This window comes from Hyla sarda, chromosome 4, assembly GCF_029499605.1.
Source record: "Hyla sarda isolate aHylSar1 chromosome 4, aHylSar1.hap1, whole genome shotgun sequence".
NCBI lineage: Eukaryota > Metazoa > Chordata > Amphibia > Anura > Hylidae > Hyla > Hyla sarda.
In genome coordinates this window covers 232,886,321-232,901,889 of record NC_079192.1, presented here as the reverse complement: position 1 = coordinate 232,901,889, position 15,569 = coordinate 232,886,321, and the positions used below count along the sequence as shown (strand labels likewise).

The following is a 15,569-nucleotide window of genomic DNA, read 5'->3' as shown; positions in this document are numbered from 1 at the left end:
CTTACATTTATGCCTTGCAGCATTATATGCACGTAATTTTCTTTCCCAGTGTTTACCATATATGTGGTGTTTTTTTCGCTAGCACTTTATTCCAGGGATCCTCCCATCAGGTCATTTATACCTACTAGGGGTCTGGTGTAGAGTAGGATTATATTCCTCTACCATGTCATGTATATGTTTTTAAGTGGTTTTAATGCGTTTGTGCTATGATGGTGTTAATAATAAAGATTGCATTTTGTACTTTATTATCTTTGCTGTGCATCATTATATAGTCGCCAGCTTCTTCTTCCTTTGCTATGTCCACTGATTGCACCCATCTTTTGATTTTAAAGGGTTACTCCGCTCCCCAGCGTCTGGAACATTGAGTTCCTGAACGCTGTGTGCGGGCTTCCGTGTTCCCTCCCATATGCATTGAGGGGGCGGGACATGATGTCACATGACGGGACATCACGAGGGGGCGGGTGTGAACACGGAAGCCCGCATACAGCGTTCAGGAACTCAATGCTCAGTGTGAACCTGCTTTCATCTGTGAAGAGCACAGGGCACCAGTGGTGAATTTGCCAATCTTGGTGTTCTCTGGCAAATGCCAAAAATCCTGCACGGTGTTGGGCTGTAAGCACAACCCCCACCTGTGGACGTCGGGCCCTCATAGAGTCTGTTTCTGACCGTTTGAGTGGACACATGCACATTTGTGGCCTGCTGGAGGTCATTTTGCAGGGCTCTGGCAGTGCTCCTCCTTGCACAAAGACAGAGGTAGAGGTCCTGCTGCTGGGTTGTTGCCCTTCCACGGCCTCCTCCATGTCTCCTGATGTACTGGCCTGTCTCCTGGTAGCGCCTCCATGCTCTGGACACTATGCTGACAGACACAGCAAACCTTCTTGCCACAGCTCGCATTGATGTGCCATCCTGGATGAGCTGCACTACCTGAGCCACTTGTGTGGGTTGTAGATTCCGTCTCATGCTACCACTAGAGTGAAAGCACTGCCAGCATTCAAAAGTGACCAAAACATCAGCCAGGAAGCATAGGAACTGAGAAGTGGTTTGTGGTCACCACCTGCGGAACCACTCCTTTATTGTGGGTGTCTTGCTAATTTCCTATAATTTCCATCTGTTGTCTGTTCCATTTGCACAACAGTATGTGAAATTGTTCACCATAGATAGGTCAGGCCTGACGAAGCACGCAAGCACGATAACAGACTGTCGCCCATTCATTTCCCCCACCCCATCTGTCTGCTCATCCTGTACTATCAAGATCGCTGTATGCTGATATGAAATAAAGAGCTAGCGATACACATCAAGACCTGGAGAGTGCTTCATTTCTACGTACCTATCTATGGTGAATATCTTGGACTTTCTTTATGTGAGCACCGGGTTGGTCTGAATGCCGAATTAGCCTAGCGGATTATTTTAGTTGTGGAATTGCAGTGTCGGGTATCTTTGTCAGTGGACAGTATGTGAAATTGATTGTCAATCAGTGTTGCTTCCTGAGTGGACAGTGTGATTTCACAGAAGTGTGATTGACTTGGAGTTATATTGTGTTGTTGAAGGGTATGTTCACACTGAGGAATTGGAGAGGAATTTCCACAAGTAATTCTACTCGCTTTTTCCTCTCCAAATCATTCAGCAGTGAAAACCCCATAGAGCTGTACAGAATTTCTGCCCCTCAGTTCACACTGAGGAATTTCCTCAAGCAGAATTCTGATGAGGAAGTCTGTTCCGCTTGAAGAAAGAACATGTTCTTTCTTTCAGGCGGAATCAGCGTCGTTCTCCCATAGAGATCAATGTTATTATTTTTTTTTTTTGAGTCAGAAGCATTTTTTTTTATGAATAGAAATACTTGATACTCCTCCGCGCGAAATCTCTGTGAGTTCTTGTGGAAAAGTAACAATATTTTGAGGCAGAAAATTTCTGCTTGATTTCCGCCCCAATTCCTCAGTGTGAACATACCCTAAGTGTTCCCTTAATTTTTTTGAGCAGTGTATATCAGAAACAAAATGAGTAAAAAGCGATCAAAAAGTCCTTTCAAAACAAAAATAGTAGGGCTGCACGATATTTCACAATAGAATTGAGATAATTGCGGATTGCGATATGTCGATTTAGCCCTTCGAAATAATAAAAGGTTAAATCACCACTCTTTTTCCCCATTTCTAAATAAAATAATGTGTTGGAGCCTACATTGGGAAAGGGACTTTTTGGTTCAAGTTATATTACAAAGTACAATTGGTGGCGCAAGAAAACATGCCCTGTAGGTTGAAAATTAAAAATGTTACGGCTATTAAAAAGGGGAGTAGAAAATAACAAACATGCAAAAATAAAAAACCTGCTGTCCTTAAAGGAGTAGTCCAGTGGTGATTCAGTGGTGAGCAACTTATCCCCTATCCTAAGGATAGGGGATAAGTTGCAGATCGCGGGGGGTCCGACCGCTGGGGCCCCCTGCAATCTCCTGTACGGAGCCCCGACAGCCCGCGGGAAGGGGGCGTGTCGACCTCCGCACGAGGCGGCGGCCGACACGCCCCCTCAATACAACTCTATGGCAGAGCCGAAGCGCTGCCTTCGGCAATCTCCGGCTCTGCCATAGAGATGTATTGAGGGGGCGTGTCGGCCGCCGCCTCCTGCGGGGGTCGACACCTGCTATCTCGGCGGAGAGCCGGGGCCCCAGCGGTCGGACCCCCCGCGATCTCAAACTTATCCCCTATCCTTAGGATAGGGGATAAGTTTTTCACCACTGGACTACCCCTTTAAGGGGTTAAGATGCTGCGATGAATATTGATCGCACTATCTGAAGAGTTAATGATGGGCATCTGTGCACGCTTCCTAGTCTGGACTGAAATCCATTTTTGATGTGAGATTAAAAATCGTGGTCAACCATGATTTAACATCTGACAAAAAAAAATCAAGCAAAAACGTAAACACTGTATGTGTTGGATTCCTTTTTATCATGCGTCAATGAATACGTCTAAATACAGTATAGGATTTTCAAGGATAGAAGGATATAAACTCGATGAATGCACAAACCGTGATGTGAATGCAGCCCTATTTTATAGAGCTCATGGCCATGTTTCCAGATTTCCTCACTTAATAGGAGTTTAAGGGTGCGTTCACATGTGCGTATTTTTGCTGCAGATTTTGCTGCCCATTGACTTTAATGGGCAGCAAAATCTGCAGAAGCAAATCTGCAGCAAAAGTAAAAAATACGCACGTGTGAACGCACTTTCAGATGGGAATGCACAGCCTTAGGGCGACATTTTACGTTTTTTATCTATTAGGAGGAATTCCATTCTTTGGAAACTGATCCTACAAGGAAAGGATGAGGGAATCCTGACTGGAGGTCCAGCGAGTGAGAGCTGAGGTGGGCACCCAGCCGCCTTTCTGCGGGCACTAGTGCGGGGCCTAACTGCGGACGTGACTGGCGCCTTGTGAGGTGGCGCGCCTCTACTCCACACGACGCTGCGCTCGAGCACGGTGTACGCGGGGCGCCGCAATGTCCTCAGGACCGGTGGGCCGCAGTAACAGACGAGCCGAGATGTAGAGTCGTGAGGTAGCGCTTTCCCCTCAGTGCATTGTATTATAGAAAGCTGTCACCGCCGTTCCCGACTATTCAGGCTGCTGCTGCGTGTGTCGGGAGCGCGCGCCGTACCGTTGTCTGGTGTAGTGACGTTGGAGGCGCGCCCCTGTAACTGACTATTCGGGGTCGGAGTTCGTGGGTAAAAGCAAGATGGCTGCCGGCGCGCCCCGGACCTCCCGCCGCCTTTGACAGCGGTGACTGTGAGTGTGTGCGAGACAGTTGCGGGAGAAGGCGGACTCCGGGCATTGCCGTCCTCAGCAGCTTGCTCCTGCTGCCCCCTCCTCTGTGCGTACATGAGGCTGCTCACACTCCCGGGAAGCCGCAGCCACCCCGGAAACAACAAAGAGGTAAATCAGTCACGTCTCCAGCCCCGGAGCAGGCGGCAGTGATTCAGCGGCTTGGTGCATCCCTCTCCCTGCCACTCCGGCTGCTCCGTTCACACGCAGCGGTCACAGCAGAGGCCCGTTTAAAGGAAAGGGTTAAAGACCAGAACTAGGGAGGAGGAGGGGGAGAAATTCATGGCCATTCGCTGTCATAGCGGCTGAAGGCGAGGTCTGCGCTCCGCATCCTCTCAAAGTTTCCTCCTGGAAATAAGAGACGGCTGCGTGCAGAGCCGCCATCCGCTCCATCTTGAGCCCAGCTTGTTTGTTCTGCTGGGAGACGATTAGTAACCGGAATAGAATGGGCTGTGCCCCCGCAGAGCTGCCAGGCTGGGCACATTATAGGGCACCCTGGGGCTGGGATTTCAGTGCCGGCATTTGACGTGTTCTTATGAATGTTCACACTTGTAGATCCGTAGAATATTAGGAAAAGTTCCTGTTAATGTGATTGTATGGAATGTCATAGCACAGCGACAAGATGGAACATATGGCTATGGAGGAAATGTATGCTCTTAATAAGAATACCTTCTTGGTGATCACTAGAGATCGCCATCAATGATACAGCTTTTGTGCTGGTTCACAATGCTGTGCAGTTTTTATTCTTTAGTATTAGATGAGATCACTATTGGGCTACGTTCACACTGTTTTGATGCATCTTTTACCCAGATCCAAAGAGGTAATGTTTCTCCTTGAGGAGAGCTTCATAAAGACATGTAAAAAGTGGCATGAGAGAGCGCTGCTTTCTATATCATTGGGGGGAGATTTATCATAACCTGTCCAGAGGAAAAGTTGCTGAGTTGCCCATAGCAACCAATCAGATCGCTATTTAATTTCTAAAAAGGCCTCTTTAAAAATGAAAGAAGCGATCTGATTGGTTGCAATGGCCAACTCGGCAACTTTTCCTCTGGACAGGTTATGAAAAATCTCCCCATTTGTACCCGAATCCATGAACAGATTTCAAACGGAGTGTCAAGTGATGTAAGTCGGATGCAAACGGCTATCTGGTCCCAATGGACCCTATTTACTTGCATGGGGTCCGTCGGTGATCCGGTAATTTTGGACACAACTCTGAATAGCGGAGTCCGACGACAACGTAAACGAGGCCAGAGAGAGGTATAAAGGAAAAATGGGTATCCTCTGAATCGGACTGGTTTCTGTGTTTTGCAGAAAAAACAGCAAATGTGACATGTTCAGCCCTGTAGCTTCATGTTGGTCTCTTGAAATAAATTTGACTGGAAACCGTAGCTTTTGGTAAAAAATAAAATCTTAATCTGTACTCTAATTTTGTTGAAAATATTTCTGCAACGGTTACTTTTATCTGGAAACTGGCTTGCAGAAATCCATGTGCTTGCCACAGGGGGGAAAAAATGAGTGACAAAAATTTCTGCCACAGATTTGCACTGTGTAAATATATTTATTAATTTTGATGGAATTCCATCTGGCGGCCTCCACCGAAATCCTTCTGCGGTAGGACCTGCACCGTCACCATTGACAGCTATACAGTGCTCATGGAATTCAATGTAAAGAATGAACAGGTTCACTCTTCCGGCAGATCAATTTTAGCGGTGGAGTTTGCTGCCGCTGAAATTCCGCAGTATGAATGGGTCCACAGAAGACCCATTCACACTAAAGTTAAAGGTTCACACCACGGAATTCCAATGTGCAATTCCACACCAATTCCTTATTGTACCATACTCTTATTCAGTCTCATTGAATGCAGACATTTCTGAAATACATTTGAAACATGTTGTATATTAACCCCTTAAAGGAGTACTCCGGCGCGCACTTTTTTCCTCTTATCCCATCCGGGCTGCAAAATAAAAGAAAACACACTTTCTCTTACCTGCCAACGAGCCCCGGAGCTCCGGTACAGGTGTTCGGTCCCCGGGCTGTATTCTTCTTACTTCCTGTTAGCCCGGCACGTCACACGGAGCTTCAGCCTATCACCGGGCGTAGCGATGCCCCGCCTTGGCTGGTGATAGGCTGAAGCTCCGTGTGACGTGCCGGGCTAACAGGAAGTAAGAAGAATACAGCCCGGGGACGGAACACCTGTACCGGAGCATCGGGGGAGCTTAGGCAGGTAAGAGAAAGTGTGTTTTCTTTTATTTTGCAGCCCGGATGGAATAAAAGGAAAAAAGTGCGTGCTGGAGTACTCCTTTAAGGAGGCTGCCTGTTTTTACCTTAATGACCAAGCCTAATCTTTCAAATCTGGCCTGTCTCTTTAAATGGTCATACCTTTGACATGCTTTTACCTAGCAACGTGATTCTGACAGTCTTTTCGTGACATATTGTACTAGAGCTGGGCGGTATGACCAAATATGTGTATCACGGTATTTTTGTAAATTATGGCGGTTCCACGGTATAAAACGGTATTTCTTTCAAAACCACCCCACCCCCCTCCAAATCATGTGACCCGCGAGCACTGTTCTGCTCCCCCCCCCCTCCCCCCCAATTAATGATCAGCCCAGCGGGGTACTACTCACACGTGTCACCCGCAAGCACTGCCCTCCTCCTCTTTGTTGGGGTCCGCCAACGGCTGTTCGGGCATGCTGGGAGTTGTAGTTTTGCAACAGCTGGAGGTCTGCAGGTTGGACACCACTGCTGTATGCTGTATGCTGTCCTGCGTTACGCTGTGCGCAGTGACGTGACAGTGACAGCTCAGGAGGACGCCACCGGAGCCAGATGTAGAGTGGACCCCTGGAACAGGTACTTATAAAACCGGGGATGGGGGAGGCAATGGGGCCGGGGCGGTGTGGTGTGGGGGACGGCGGTCGTGGTTGCGGTGATAGGACTCAGGACCCCCGGACAGGCAGGGGGAGAGAAGCGGGTGGCGGCGGCGGTCTATGGCACCGCAAAAGCCGCTGCAGTTCATTGATTTAAAGCGCCCGGGGTAAATAGCCGATAACTTATACCGATATTTCGGTATAAGTTATCGGCTATCGGCCCTAACCTCCACAGATTATCGGTATCGGCCCTAAAAAAACGATATCTGTCGATCCCTACTCCTTACATGACAGTGGGCTTAGCCTATCACTGGCCAGGGCGGGACATCGCTCCGGCCGGTGATAGGCTGACGGCTGTCCGACGTTCCCGTCCCCAGCGTAAGGCCGACGTAGGTAAGTTAAAGTTTATTTTCTTTATCTTTTGCAGCCCGGGCATAGGGATACAGCAGTGGTCTCAAACCTGCGGACCTCCAGCTGTTGCAAAACTATAACTCCCAGCATGCCCTTTGGCTGTCTGGGCATGCTGGGAGTTGTAGTTTTGCAACAGCTGGAGGTCCGCCGGTTGGAGACCACTGGCGTACAGTATAGAGTTCCAGAGGCCCGCAACAAAGAGGAGGAGGGCAGAGCTTTCGGGTGATACGTGTGAGTGAGTAGTACCCCGCTGGGCTGATAATTAATTGGGGGGGGGGGGGGGGAGCAGAACAGCGCTGGCGGGTCACATGATTTGGTGGTGGGGGGGGGGGGGGAGAGCAGAACAGCACTGGCGGGTCACATAGGATTAGTTCCCCGATGTGGGGACAGCGCTGCGCTGGGTGGATAATACATTCCCAAGGGGGAGGGGCCCAACCGATATTGCAGTGTTGGAAAGATTCATATCGTGCAGGACAAAAATTTCGGTATTCGGTATGAACCGGTATACCGCCCAGCCCTATATTGTAAGATTTAGTGGTAAATCTTTGTTTGTGCAGCATTTTTTTTTTTTTGTGAAAATTTTTTATTTGTGGCATTCACTGTATGGTAAAAATTATGTTTTTTATTCTGTGGGTCGGTGCAGTCGGGCCATACCCAATTTCCTTTTTTCCTTTTTTCCTTTTTTCAACAAAATCCTTTTTACTCTTTCTTGTGTTGTCCTGCTCTGACAGCCATAACTTTTTTATTTTTCGTACAACCGCATTGTGTAATGGCTTATTTTTTGTGTGACAAGCTGTATTTTTTTTAATGGTAACATTTTTCCGATTCATGCTACCTTTTGGTCTTTTTTTTAATTATTTTATTGCTGTTTTTACATTTTTTTGTTGACGATGTTTACCGTGCATGATAAATACCATTATTGTTTTATTGTATAAGTCATAATGGACACGGCAATACTTATTATGTACAGGTTTGGGTGATAATATAGGGGGACATTCATAAGTGTTTAGCCGTTTTTTTTTCTTATTATATTTGTCGCTAAAAAGTCGCAGTTGCGACTACATACTTTTCTTTGCGACAATCCTTCAGAGCGAGAAAAGCAAAAATAATGATTTCAGCTTTTGTAAGCAACTTTCACAAATCAGCTTACGGTAGTTATAAAATGCGAATGTCGCAAAAAAGTCACAATAAAGTAAAAGTTTGCTTACATTTACTCCAGGAAAATCCCAGGAAAATCCTGGCTTAGGTTTTTAATCTTTTTTGGACTTTAGCGATCCAAAAAAGTGAGATACCTTTTAAAAAAAAAATTTGGTAGTGTACCATTTAAAAATAATAATAAAAAAAGATACAGTAGTGATAGAAAAAATTGTATTTAACGAAATTTATCTTTTTTATAACAACATTTTTATTCATTTTTAAACAGGGATCAATTTATGTGTACGGGTAAGGCACTAAAAATGTAGCCGACAATAATAAAAATGTAGTGTGTGTGTGTGTGTGTGTGTGTGTGTTATTTTTTAGGTAGTACTACTACTCCCAGCATTGAACACACTGATCCATGATTGGAGTAGTAGTTCCTGTACTAATAGACAGATGGCTAGTTGCGATCCTCCTGTATAATGTATAGATTCGGGTGGCCACCGCATCTATACATTATACAGGAGAATCACAGAGTGAAATTCGCTGTGATCTGTCTATTAATGCAGGTACTACAACTCCCAGCATGGAGCAGTGTGTGGTCCATGTCGGGAGCAGTAGTACCTGCAGTAAGGGCCAAATCACAGCGGATGTCACTCCTCCTGACACCCGCTGCGATCCTCCTGATGTGAATGTCGGGATCAGCTGTTCTCAGTGCTACAGAGCTGGGAGAACAGCTGACGCTGAGCCGTAGGTATACATTGTATATCTACTGCCCAGCAAGAACTTACAGTGAGCCTACAATGTGTATACAGTATACACATTGCTGGCTCACTTAACCCCTTGTTGAGCTGTGCGCTAAGCCAGCCCGGCAAGGAAAGAGTTAACTTACACTGCTGGACATTGTAGGTTAACCCTTTGGGCAGTATACAATATATACAGCTATCTATAGATAACTGTATATAGTGTATACAGAAGATGAAGTCCCCTTACCTCCCTCCAGTCCCCGTGTAGCTCTCCCCCTAATTATGGCGTCATTAGGGGCGGAGCTACAACGGGATCCAGGCTGGTAAGTCTGAAGCTCTGTTAACATTGTCCGTTTTGGATAATGTGAACAGACCCTTCTGCCAGTGTCTTCCTAGACAGGGAGACTCCAGCTGTTGCTAAACTAAAACCCCTAGCATGCCCAGACAGCCAAAGGCTTTGTGATGGAGGCTGTCTAATAGACGGAATCCATTACTATATCAGGGCTTAGTGTTAGTCCCAAAAACAGCTAGCGCTAACCTCCAATTATTACCCCGCTACCCACCGCCACAGGGCTGCTGGGAAGAGCCGGTACCAACAGGCCTGGAGCGTCAAAAATGGCGTGCCTAGGCGGTAACAGGCTGGCGTTATTTAGGATGGGGAGGGCCAGTAACAATGGTCCTCGCCCACCCTGGTAACGTCAGCCTGTTGCTGCTTTGTTGGTATCTGGCTGATACTGAATATACAGGGAGCCCTATGCGTTTTTTTTTTTCCCTTCATAAATAAATAAAATAAAAAACGCATAGGGTTCCCCGTATTTTCATTCTCAGCCAGATACCAACCAAGCAGCAACAGCCTGACGTTACCAGGGTGGGCGAGGACCATTGTTACTGGCCCTCCCCAGCCTAAATAACGCCAGTCTGTTACCACCTAGGCCCAGGAGCACCATTTTTGACGCTCCAGACCTGTTGGCACCGGCTCTTCCCAGCACCCCTGTGGTGGTGGGTACCAGGGTAGTAATTGGGGGTTAGCGCTAGCCGTTTTTGGGGCTAACGCTAAGCCATGGCATATTAATGGATTCAGTCTATTAGACAGCCTCCATTACTAAGCCTGAAAATTCTATAAAAAAAAAAAAAAAAAAAAAAAAACACAACACATTGGAAAAATTATTTTATTTACAAAAACACTCCCCCACAGCCCTCGTTAACCATTTTATTAAAATAAAAAAAAATCCAGTTCATCCGTCGTAATCCATCGAATCCGCAGTAATCCTCTGCATACACTGATCTGAAACGAGAAGAAAAAAAAACACAAAAAAATGGGTTAGGACATTTTTTGTGCTCTCCTCAGGGGAGAGCGCCCATAATGCAATTTCTACCTAAACAGGGAGCATCCAATTATTATTATTATTTATTTATATAGCGCCTACAGATTCCGCAGCGCTTTTGCTGCAAAACTACAACTCCCAGCATGCCCAGACAGCCGTTGTAGTTTAGCAACAGCTGGAGTCTCCCTGTCTGGGAAGACACTGGCAGAAGGGTCTGTTCACATTATCCAAAACGAACAATGTTAACAGAGCTTCAGACTTACCAGCCTGGATCCTGTTGTAGCTCTGCCCCCTAATGACGTCATCACTAGGGGGCGGAGCTACATGGATCCGGTGGGCTCAGGAACGAGGAAGGTAAGTGGACCTCCTGTTCTGTATACACTATATACAGCTATCTATAGATAGCTTTATATACTGTATACTGCCCAAAGGGGCTATAGGAGCTGGGAATCCTGTCACCAGACTGACAGGACTCCCTGCTCCTATAGCCCCTTTGGGCAGTATACAGTATATACAGTGTACACGGGGGTACACTATGCCCCCTGTATACTATGCGGCCAGGGAGGTGAGTAGTGATGCTGTACATCACTCCTCATCTCCTTACACTCTGTGGACCGGGCGCTCTGCATCCAACCCACAGAGTGGTACCTGAAGACAGTGAAAAAAGGGACAAATTTTGGCGTTTCCACACACCAGGAAAAACACCAGAAAAAACGCTGGTGGGAAAAAATCTCAGTGGAAATCTAGCCTTACTAAAATACCTCGCCTACTTTTGCTTACCTGTGGCAGATTTCAAGATTTTGCTTACGCGCGACAAATTTATTAAGGCAGTGCAACATAAAAATAAATTTCTCACTTAAGCAAAACAGCAGTCGAAGAAAAAAAATAAAATAAAAACAAGAGGACTAAAGCAAGGTTTTATAAATGTCCCCCATAGGGTTTAGTTGGGAAATGGGAATTTTTTTTTTTTTTTTTTACTTAATTTATTTAACCCCTTAATGACGCCGGACATAAATGTACGTTCTGGTGAGCTGGTACTTAATGCACCACGATGTACATTTACGTCCTATACATAGCCGCAAGCATCGGAGCGATGCTCAGGTCATGCGCGGCAGCCAGGGACCCTCCGGTAATGGCGGACATCCATGATCCTGTGGATGTCCGCCATTAACCACTCAGATGCCGTGAGCATTACAGATCACGGCATCTGCAGCATTGCGGTCACTAAAATGGATGATCTGATCGCCCGCAGCGCTGCCGAGGGAACCGATAATCCAGAACGGCAGACAGAGGTCCCCTCACCTGCCTCTGCTGCCTTCCACGGTTCTTCTGGTCTGCGATCGAGCAGACCAGAGCAGAAGATGACCGATAATACTGATCAGTGCTATGTAGGGCTGGGGGGGTATACTAGTTCATACCGAATTTTTTGGGCTGCACAATATGAATTTTCCCCCCTACCGCAATACCGGTTGGGCCCCTCCCCCTTGGGAATGTATTATCAGCCCAGAGCAGCGCTGTCCCCGAACTAATCCTATGTGACCCGCCAGCGCTGTTCTGCCCCCCCCCCCCAAATTAATGATCAGCCCAGCGGGGTACTACTCACAGATGTCACCTTCGAGCACTGCCTTCCTCCTCTTTGTTGGGGGCCGCCGGGTGCTGGAACTCTATACTGTATGCCAGTGGTCTCCAACCTGCAGACCTCCAGATGTTGCAAAACTACAACTCCCAGCATGCCCGGATAGCCAACGGCTGTCCGGGCATGCTGGGAGTTGTAGTTTTGCAACAGCTGGAGTTTCGCAGGTTGGAGACCACTGCTGTAAGCTGTATCCCTATGCCCGGGCTGCAAAAGATACAGAAAATAAACTTTAAACTCACCTATGTCGGCCACACGCTGGGTACTGGAATTTCGGACAGCCGTCAGCCTATCACCGGCCAGAGCGATGTCCCGCCCCGGCCAGTGATAGGCTGAGCCCACTGTCATGTAAGAAGCTGGCCAGAGCTCCTTACATGACAGTGGGCTCAGCCTATCACTGGCCGGGGCGGGACATCGCTCCGGCCAGTGATAGTCTGACGGCTGTCTGAAATTCCAGTCCCCAGCATGTGGCCGACATAGATGAGTTTAAAGTTTATTTTCTGTATCTTTTGCATCCCGGGCATAGGGATACAACGTACAGCAGTGGTCTCCAACCTGCGGACCTCCAGCTGTTGCAAAACTACAACTCCCAGCATGTCCGGACAGACATTGGCTGTCCGGGCATGCTGGGAGTTGTAGTTTTGCAACAACTGGAGGTCCGCAAGTTGGAGACCACTGGCGTACAGTGAGTCCCATCGCCGGCGGCCCCCCACAAAGAGGAGGAGGGCAGTGCTAGAAGGTGACATCTGTGAGTAGTACCCCGCTGGGCTGATCATTAATTGGGGGGGAGCAGAACAGTGCTGGTGGGTCACGTGGTGTGTGTGTGTGTGTGTGTGTGTGTGTGTGTGTGTGTGTGTGTCGCCGAACACCGCGCGGGTCACAAGATTGGCGGGGCGGGGGGTGTTTGTGTTTGTGTGTGTGTGTGTGAAAATACCATTATATACTTTGGAACCGCCGTAAGTTAAAAAAAAAATACCATGATACACATATTTGGTCATACCGCTCAGCCCTAGTGCTATGTCCTAATAAGTAAAAAATAAGTAAAAAATTTTCAAAAGCCCCCCCCAATAAAAACGTAAACTGTCCCATTTTCCCTATTTCACCCCCCAAAAAGTGTTAAAAAAAAAATTATATACATAACATTTTATTCCCAAGATTTTTTTAATAAAAAATCTATTAAAAGTTTTATATAAGCAAATATGGTATCAATAAAAAGTACGGATCATGGCGCAAAAAATGAGCCTCATACCACCGCTTATACGAAAAAAATGAAAAAGTTATGTCTTTAAAATAGGGGGATTTTAAATGTACTAATTTGGTTAAAAAGTTTGCGATTTATTTTTTATTTTTTTGTATATAAAAAATATGTTCTCATGGGTATCTTTTTAATCGTATTCACCCAAAGAATAAAGAACACATGTAATTTTTACCGTAAATTGTACAGCGTGAAAACGAAACCTTCCAAAATTTGCAAAATTGCGGTTTTCTCTTTAATTTCCCCACACAAGTAGTATTTTTTTGTTGTGCCATACATTTTATGGCAAAGTGACTGATGGCATTACAACAGACAACTGGTCGCGCAAAAAACAAGCCCTCATACTAGGGATCGACCGATATTGATTTATTTTTTATTTTTAGGGCCGATGCCGATAATCTGTGACCTTTCAGGCCGATAGCCGATAACTTATACCGATATTCCGGGCGCTTTAAATCAATGAACTGCAGCGGCTTTTGCAGGGCCAGAGACCACTGCCGCCGCCCGCTTCTCTCCCTCTGCCTGTCCTCGGGTCCTCCCTAGTCCAACCACCACTGCCGCTGCCCTATTGCCTCCCCCATCCCGGTTTTATAATTACCTGTTCCCGGGCCCGGGGTCCGTGCTACTTCTGGCTCCGGCGGCGTCCTGAGCTGTCACTGCGCACTGACGGTGATGTCGCGTTGAGGACGTCACTCGTGATTGTACTGCGCAGGACGTCGCAGGACGTTGCAGGAGCTAGAAGTAGCGTGGACCCTGGTCCCCGGGAACAGGTAATTTATAAAACCGTGGATGGGGGAGGCAATGGGGCGGTGGCGCTGGTGGTCTCTTGCCGGGAGGGCGGGGCATTATCTGCATATCAGCAAGGTAATTGACGATACCGATAATGTCAAAAATAGTGAATATCGTCCGATATCGGCCAAACAGATAATCGGTCGATCCCTTGGCAACAACTGAAGGCACACTGGTTGTGAAACATAGTTTGTTACCTAACTGTGTTTCGCAACCAATGTGCCTCCAGCTGTTGCAAAAATACAACCACCAGCATGCACTGAGAGATGGTACATGCAGGGAGTTGTAGTTTTCCAACAGCTGGAGGTTTACACCCCCCCCCCCTCTCCACCATGTGAATGTACAGGGTACATTCACACGGGCGGGGGTTTACAGTGAGTTTTCCGCTGCAAGTTTGAGATGCAACAAATTTTTCGCCGCAGCTCAAACTCCCAGCACTACACTACACAAAATAAAAATAAAAAACGTCTCGTATGGCACTGTTTCCAAAACTGAGCCTCTAGCTGTTTTAAATCAACTACTCCCAGTATTGCTGGACAGCCACTGACTGTCAAGACATGCTGGGAGTTTTGCAACAGCTGGAGGCACACTGTTTGGGAAACACTGCCATTGGGTATTTTGGTGGCGGAGGCAAGTGTAATTCTTGTATCAGAGTCCGTCCCTTTGCAAAACCCTAATTTAGGCCTCAAATTCGCATGGCGCTCTCTCACTTTGAAGCCCTGTCATGTTTCAAGGCAACAGTTTAGGGCCACATATAGGGTATTTCTGTACTCACAAATTTTACCCCTTATTTAAAGGTAAAATTTTTTTACACTAACGTGCTGGTGTTGTCCCATACTTTTTAATTTTCACAAGCGGTAAAAGGGAAAATTGTAACACAATTTCTCCTGTGGGCACACAACAGGGCTCAGGAGTTAGAGCACACCATATACATTTTAGGCCTAAATTGGGGATTTGCACAAGGGTGGCTGGTAGTTACTGCGGTTCTGACATAAATGCAAAAAAATGTGACCCCAGTTTGGAAACCACAACCCTCACGGAATGTAAAAAGGGATATATAGTGAGTCTTAACACCCCACAGGTGTTTAAATTTTTTTTTTTTTTTTTTTTTTTTTATATATCAACTGGTGCCAGAAAGTTACAGATTTTAGGAACTGACCAGAGCAGCACATGTTTGCTATGGGGATTTTCTCCCACTCTGGACAGTTCTTAAAATGGACAGAGATGTCAGCAGAGAGCACTGTGCTTGTGATGTCAGCAGAGAGCCCTGTGTCCCAAAAAGAAAATAATTTCCTCTGTAGTATTCACCAGCTAATAAGTACTAGATTGTTTTTTGAAAATTGCTGCTATACTTTGAAGCCTTCATTGTCCTCAAAAAGTAAAAACATGCCAACTTTATGATGGAAACATAGAGTAGACATATTGTATATTTGAATCAATCAAAGGGAACACTTAAATAACACCATGTAACTCCAAGTCAATCACACTTCTGTGAAATCATACTGTCCACTCAGGAAGAAACTCCGATTGACAATCAATTTCACATGCTGTTGTGCAAATGGAACAGACAACAGGTGGAAATTATAGGCAATTAGCAAGACATCC

The 15,569-nt window shown here is 46.4% G+C and overlaps 1 protein-coding gene across 4 annotated transcripts in view; it reads left to right on the top strand.

Annotated features, from left to right (window-relative positions):
* Window positions 1–2,911: 2,911 nt before the first annotated feature.
* Window positions 2,912–15,569, top strand: part of LOC130369044 (transcriptional regulator QRICH1-like) — a 90,535-nt gene continuing 77,877 nt past the window's right edge. For 2 of the 4 annotated variants that reach the window (XM_056573729.1, XM_056573727.1), the window contains exon 1: window positions 2,912–3,538. The gene's annotated coding sequence lies outside the window, so the exon portion shown is untranslated. Of the gene's footprint in view, window positions 3,539–3,559; window positions 3,913–15,569 lie in introns of those variants that run through there. The other 2 variants (XM_056573728.1, XM_056573726.1) reach the window with 1 other exon arrangement.